This window comes from Dreissena polymorpha, chromosome 10 (assembly GCF_020536995.1).
Source record: "Dreissena polymorpha isolate Duluth1 chromosome 10, UMN_Dpol_1.0, whole genome shotgun sequence".
Classification (NCBI taxonomy): Eukaryota; Metazoa; Mollusca; class Bivalvia; order Myida; family Dreissenidae; genus Dreissena; species Dreissena polymorpha.
Window position 1 is genome coordinate 90,497,202 of NC_068364.1, and position 7,022 is coordinate 90,504,223.

The following is a 7,022-nucleotide window of genomic DNA, read 5'->3' on the forward strand; positions in this document are numbered from 1 at the left end:
TCGAAAAAATAAACATGTCTGCGAGTATTATGGTTACTGTCATGTGATATGTATATTAATTTTTTTGCGAGAACTTTGGTTACCATCATTAAATGCACAAAAGAAATAGGTTGTCAATTTTATTTCATCTCCCCACTCATTCCATCCCGCGAAACCCTTAAGGTGTCGCAACTCTAGTAATATGGAATGAGTGATGTATTGGACGTCATCATTGATGACGTTCATTCGAACGAATGATAAAGGGGGCTAAGTTTCGTTAAGCTGGCGCATATAGTCGCGATTTGTGGCGCTTGAATACTGGCCGAGCACGTTTGCTGAAATTTGACATGTATATGGACAAGAATGCGATCTACCTGTTGGCGTAGGCGTTATACCTGGGAAAAATCAAGTTTTCGAGTATTTTGCGTTTAAATATTTTTATGGGAAAGAGCACGCGCGCATGACGTCATGAAAGGCGCTTAGGCTAGCTTCCATCTTGCTACGAAACAAAGAAACTGACGTTACGCGTTATTAATTTAATATAAAGTTAGGCGTTTAATCGATAAACAAAGACGTAATAATTGTGTTTGAATATCAATCGGAAGTACACATGCATGTCTTTTGTGCACAGTGTGGTTTTTTAATAAACATGACATAAATCTATGTGTTATTCAACGTATTGTGTGCGACGAGTTGAAGAGAGGTTTACACGGCTAGGCTTTCCGAGATAAATGTAAGTACACACTGGTATTAGAATGGTATTCTATTTATACGATAATATCTTGAATATAAATGATATTGAGACAATTATATTATTAGGGTTTAATAATTTATTATTTAATCAATAAATAAACGCGAGCAGCAAATCAATTAATTTCGTTTATAGTGGAAACCGAAAGTAAACAAAGCAACCGTCAAAATGGCTGACGACATAGCAACGTAGGAATTAACACTCAGAAAATATTTACAAAATAAGATCATCAGAAATGATATAAAGTGAACGCTAATTCGCTGTTTTGACGATAAGTATACGATCTATTGAAAAACCATAACATTTGACATAAAAACACCCGCGGATAATCCGATATGGAAATCTTCAGCGTAACGAAATAGCAGACACCACACAGCGTCTCATCTGATTCTACGCTGTTTGCCAAGGCCGATACTATAATGAATGGAAATGCACAAACTCAGTAACTGGCAAGCATATATGCATTAGTAGGTTGTTTCGTGATTATTTAGAAACGACTACATAATTCTTTTGGTTCAGCCAGTGCAACTTAAGAGAAATAAGTATAAAAAGTTTCTACACCTGACAACAATGTGCCAACTTAATACAAGGTAAGTTGTTTACATTATTTAAAATATTGCAACAATAAACAGCTGGTACAATGTAATGTCATCATTTTAATTTTAATAAGCCCGTGGTTAATTACCCTTTTTAATCTTATGGATCAATGCATCTCTAACACCTTCAATTGACTTGTTCATGAAAATATACACCCTCAGTGCATGTTATCCCATACACCATCACTCACTTACTAAGGCTCGATTGGTCATTCTCGGCTCGGGTACTACTTACCAGTACATGTACCCCGGGTACTCTTAACTTTACTTACATGTACCCCGGGTACGGTAAATAAACTTAAACATACCCGCAAATATTAGATTGTATCCGAGTTGTATATCCGCCCAAAACCCGATATTGTTAAACATGCTACCGATTAACGTAAAACAATATTGTTTACCTTAAAGAAACTTCTCTTTTAAAAAATCTGCATCAACATGCTTTTTAGTATGAGTGTTGAGAGGACGCCGTAGGAATAATCAAGTAATCAAGAATACGTCTCTGTTTCTGCTTTTATTTCCTTCATGTATAATGACGATAAGGATTGACGACTAAAATTGACAACAATGATAACAAGCATAGAAAACTAACACTAACGACAAGCATTGGCAACTAGATGTAACATTGACGATTCTGTACAATAAATGAAATTAACAATAAAAAATGAATAATAAGATTATAGTACAACAGATATGCTTTTCAAAGTATAATATAATAGCATACACTCATTAGAATAAGAGGTTTCATAAATAACAATTTGAAACATGTTCAATCAATATCGAAATATCTTATTCAATATTTATTACACAGCATGAATTAATTGTTAAAACATAATATAAATACCATTTACCCATTCCCCATTTAACGGACCTTGCAAACCAAATAATGTTTCTTTAAAAAAATCTATGACGGTAAAAAGTGAGCGTGCGATGTCGCGGAAAATATTATACTTGACGACGTCATACAATGACGCGACTTTAAACAATTTAAGATTTAAAATTAAATCACATCATTGATTTTAACAATGAGTTTTGATAATATAAATGCCATTGAACAGAAAATTGACATAAATGTAAACATAATTAATTTTTACAAAATACCCGACAACAACAGATTTAGTGTTAAAATTCCCGGGTACGTTTTAGTATATTTACCGTACCCAGGGTACGAGCCTTACTAACTGTATTATTATTATATCTCACCGACTACAAGGTACCTTTACCTTGTTGTGTTTATCAAACTGGAATTTATGTAAAATCCGGCTTTGTTTACTTTTATTTTTCATTCATTTGATTACGCAATTGTTGACGTACCTCGTGGAAAATTATTTGAATCTTTGGATTTTAATGGCGACAAGCTATAAGTGTCAATTTATTTTAAAAACGAATCTAAGATTTTAAGTATTGTGTGTTTTTCATGCATAATTCAGTGTTTTCCAGAAAATTGAGTACCAGTTATATGGCCGGCAACTATGCAGTAAAACAAAAGCATTTATGACATTTACTTGATATATTTGGGAAAAAAAGCCGTCATGTAAATGTAAGAGTAAATGTAACGGGCAGAATCGCTGGCTGCCGGTATTTAAAGAGAACACTGATAATAGTAAACTAAATCTCTACGACACGATTACAGCGTTGTAAAATTGTGTTTTGGGTGATAATGGTTAGTAATTCATACAAATGTTATTAAAAAATATTGTGCTTTAAAATTAATTTTGAGAATGGGATGGAAGAACAGAAAATGAAGAGCATACAGGGATGGAAATAAGTGGTTTCCCATGAGCCCGGGGCAAGTAGATTTTGGCCTGGGCAACTCAATTTCAAAAGTTGGTAAACTTGTTTTTTTTTTAAATCTTAAAACAATTCAGTGCAATAAAAATTGAAAAACAATTGATCACCATGGATCAATACTAGTTAAATAACATTCATTATATAGGAATAGGACATGATTCAATTCAGGCTCATAATAATACATCATGCATTGAACATGTGTATTGTCAGCAAATGTATATAATTATCTATTATTTTATTTAAAAAATGTATAATAATATTCACATGTTCATATTTCTGGGCTCGTTATTCTTTATCTGGGCAACCAAAATACTAAAGATGGTTGCCCACAATAGTAAAAAGTTAGTTTCAATCCCTGGCATATCATTGTAACTTTATTGTTTAACTGCATTGCATTAAAATTGTGATTGAGGTAAGCTTGTTGTTTATAGTATATTTACTTTTTAGCTCGACTATTATATATGAAATATATATAGTGTAGCTATCCTACTCACCCCGGCGTAGGTGCGCGCATTGGAATGTTTGCGTACCACCTCGAATATATTTCCTATGTCCATTGACATATTGCTTTCATACATGTATTTTGCTTCTTAACCAACATGACCCCAATGTATAAACAAAAGCAGATAACTGTATCAAGCATTTTGTAACAATTATGGCCTTTTTTTCACTAAGAATAAGCATATAATTGATAAATCTATTTTAAAGTTTGCGTACCACCTTTAAATTGCCACAACTTTTTTATTATGCTCTCCCCAAATTTTTTAAGGGGGTAGCATATAGTCGCCGCTTCGTCTGTCCGTCCGTGCATAATTTTTGTCGGGCTATTTCTCAGCAACTAATGACTGGAATTCAATTTAACTTAATGGGAAGCTTCACTACCAAGAGGAGACATGCATATTATCAGCCGGTTCTGATGATTTTTCACAGAGTTACAATGTATGGCCCTATGAAATTTTCCATTAACTGTACATATAACGCGATCTACCTGTTGGCGTATTCGTTATTACTGGGAAAAATCTAATTTTTGAATAAAATCACGAAAAAGTGGTGTTTTTTAGTGCGCAATCGCTATAAACACGTGGCTTGGCCGGAAGTACATGTAGCCTTAATAGCAACCCCAAGACAATTCACCCCCAGGAGACAATTCACGGGCTAGACAATTCAAATTAGATTTTTCATACCCCAATTTTTCGATTTTCGTAATCATTTTTGTCGTACCCAAATGTTTTTCGTACCCAAATTTGTTCGTACCTAAAAAAAAATTCGTACCCATTAGTTTCGTACCCAAATGTTTTTCGTATCCAAATTTTTCGTACCCAATTTTTTTCGTACCCCTTTTTTTTCGTGCCCAATTTTTTTCGTACCCATTTTTTTCGTACCTAAATTTTTGTTCGTACCAATTTTTTTTCGTAACAATTTTTTTTTTCGTACCCATTATTTCGTACCCAAATGTTTTTGTTCCCAATTGTTTTCGTACCCAATTTTTTTTTCGTACCCATTTTTTTCGTACCCGTATGTTTTTCGTACCAAAATTTGTTCGTACCCATTTTTTTTTCCGTACCAATCTTTTTCGTACCCAAATTTGTTCGTACCCAATTTTTTTTTCATACCCATTTTTTTCGTACCCAAATAAAAAAAATCGTACCCATTTTTTTAGTACCCAAATTTGTTTCGTACCCAAATTTTTATTTGTACAAATTTTTTTCGTACCCAAAAAATTTTCGTACCCTAATTTGTTTGTTTCCTTTATTTTTTCGTACTCTAATTTGTTTTCGTAACCAAATTAGTTTTTTTTCCTGCCCATATTATGTTCGTACCCATTATTTCTTCGTACACAAATTTGTTCATACCCAAATTTTTTCGTACCCATATGTCGTACTCAAATTTTTTACGTACACAAATTTGTTCGTACCTAATTTTTTATTCGTACCCATTTTTTTCGTACCCAAATAGTTTTTCGTACCTTTATTTTGTTCGTACCCTTTTTTTTTTCGTACTCAAATTTGTTTTCGTACCCAAATTATTTTTTTTTCGTACCCACTGCCCACATATTCGTACCAATTTTTTATTTTGAAATAATCGATTTTCAATTTGATTTGAACTCTCCACTCATTCCATCCCGCGAAACCCTTAAGGTGTCGCAACTCTAGTATGGAATGAGTGATGTATTGGACGTCATCATTGATGACGTTCATTCGAACGAATGATAAAGGGGGCTAAGTTTCGTTAAGCTGGCGCATATAGTCGCGATTTGTGGCGCTTGAAAACTAGTCGGTTACTTTTGCTGAAATTTGACATGTATATGGACAAGAATGCGATCTACCTGTTGGCGTAGGCGTTATACATAGGAAAAAACTAGTTTTCGAGTATTTTGCGTTTAAATATTTTTATGGGAAAGGGCACGCGCGCGTGACGTCATGAAAAGCGCTTAGGCTAGCTTCCATCTTGCTACGAAACAAAGAAACTGACGTTACGCGTTATTAATTCAGTTAGGCGTTTAATCGATAAACAAAGGCGTAATAATTGTGTTTGAATATCAATCGGTAGTACACATGCATGTCTTTTGTGCACATTGTGGTTTTTTAATGAACATGACATAAATCTATGTGTTATTTAACGTATTGAGTGCGACGAGTTAAAGAAAGGTTTACACGGCTAGGCTTTCTGAGATAAATGTAAGTACACACTGGTATTAGAATGATATTCTATTTATCCGATAATATCTTGAATATAAATGATATTCAGACAATTACATTATTAGGGTTTAATAATTTATTATTTAATCAATAAAAAAACGCAAGCAGCAAATCAATTAATTTCGTTTGTAGTGGAAACCGAAAGTAAACAAAACAACCGTCAAAATGGCTGACGACATAGCAACGTAGGAACTAACGCTCAGAAATTATTTACAAAATAAGATCATCAGAAATTATGTAAAGTGAATGCTCATTCGCTGTTTTGTAGATAAGTATACGATCTATTGAAAAACCATAACATTTGACATAAAAACACCCGCGGATATGAAAATCTTCAGTGTAACGAAATAGCAGACATCACACGGCGTCTCTGATTCTACGCTGTTTGCCAAGGCCGATAATGAATGGAAATGCACAAACTCAGTAACTGGCAAGCATATATGCATTAGTAGGTTGTTTCGTGATTATTTAGAAACGACTACATAATTCTTTTGGTTCAGCCAGTGCAACTAAACAGAAATAAGTATAAAAAGTTTCTACACCTGACAACAATGTGCCAACTTAATACAAGGTAAGTTGTTTACATTATTTAAAATATTGCAAGCTTACAGTATACAACAATAAACAGCCGGTACAATGTAATGTCATCATTTTAATTTTAATAAGCCCGTGGTTAATTACCCTTTTAAATCTTATGGATCAATGCATCTCTAACACCTTCAATTGACTTGTTCGTGAAAAATATACACCCTCAGTGCATGTTATCCCATACACCATCACTCACTTACTAAGGCTCGATTGATCATTCTCGGCTCGGGTACTACTTACCGGTACATGTACCCCGGGTACTCTTATTTTTACTTACATGTACCCTGGGTACGGTAAATAAACTTAAACATACCCGCAAATATTAGATTGTATCCGAGTTGTATATCCGCCAAAAATCCGATGTCGTTAAACATGCTACCGATTAACGTAAAACAATATTGTTTACCTTAAACAAACTTCTCTTTTAAAAAATCTGCATCAACATGCTTTTTAGTATGAGTGTTGAGAGGACGCCGTAGGAATAAGCAAGTAATCAAGAATACGTCTCTGTTTCTGCTTTTATTTCCTTCATGTATAATGACGATAAGGATTGACGACTAACATCGACGACAATGATCACAAGCATTTAAGACTAACACTGACAACAAGCATTGGCGA

The 7,022-nt window shown here is 33.8% G+C and overlaps 1 long non-coding RNA gene across 1 annotated transcript; it reads left to right on the forward strand.

The window, feature by feature from the left end:
• Positions 1–203: 203 nt before the first annotated feature.
• Positions 204–1,188, forward strand: LOC127848517 (uncharacterized). The gene is made up of 2 exons (XR_008034560.1): positions 204–712; positions 1,080–1,188. It is a non-coding gene; the product is annotated as an uncharacterized LOC127848517 (long non-coding RNA).
• The last annotated feature ends 5,834 nt before the right edge of the window (positions 1,189–7,022 follow it).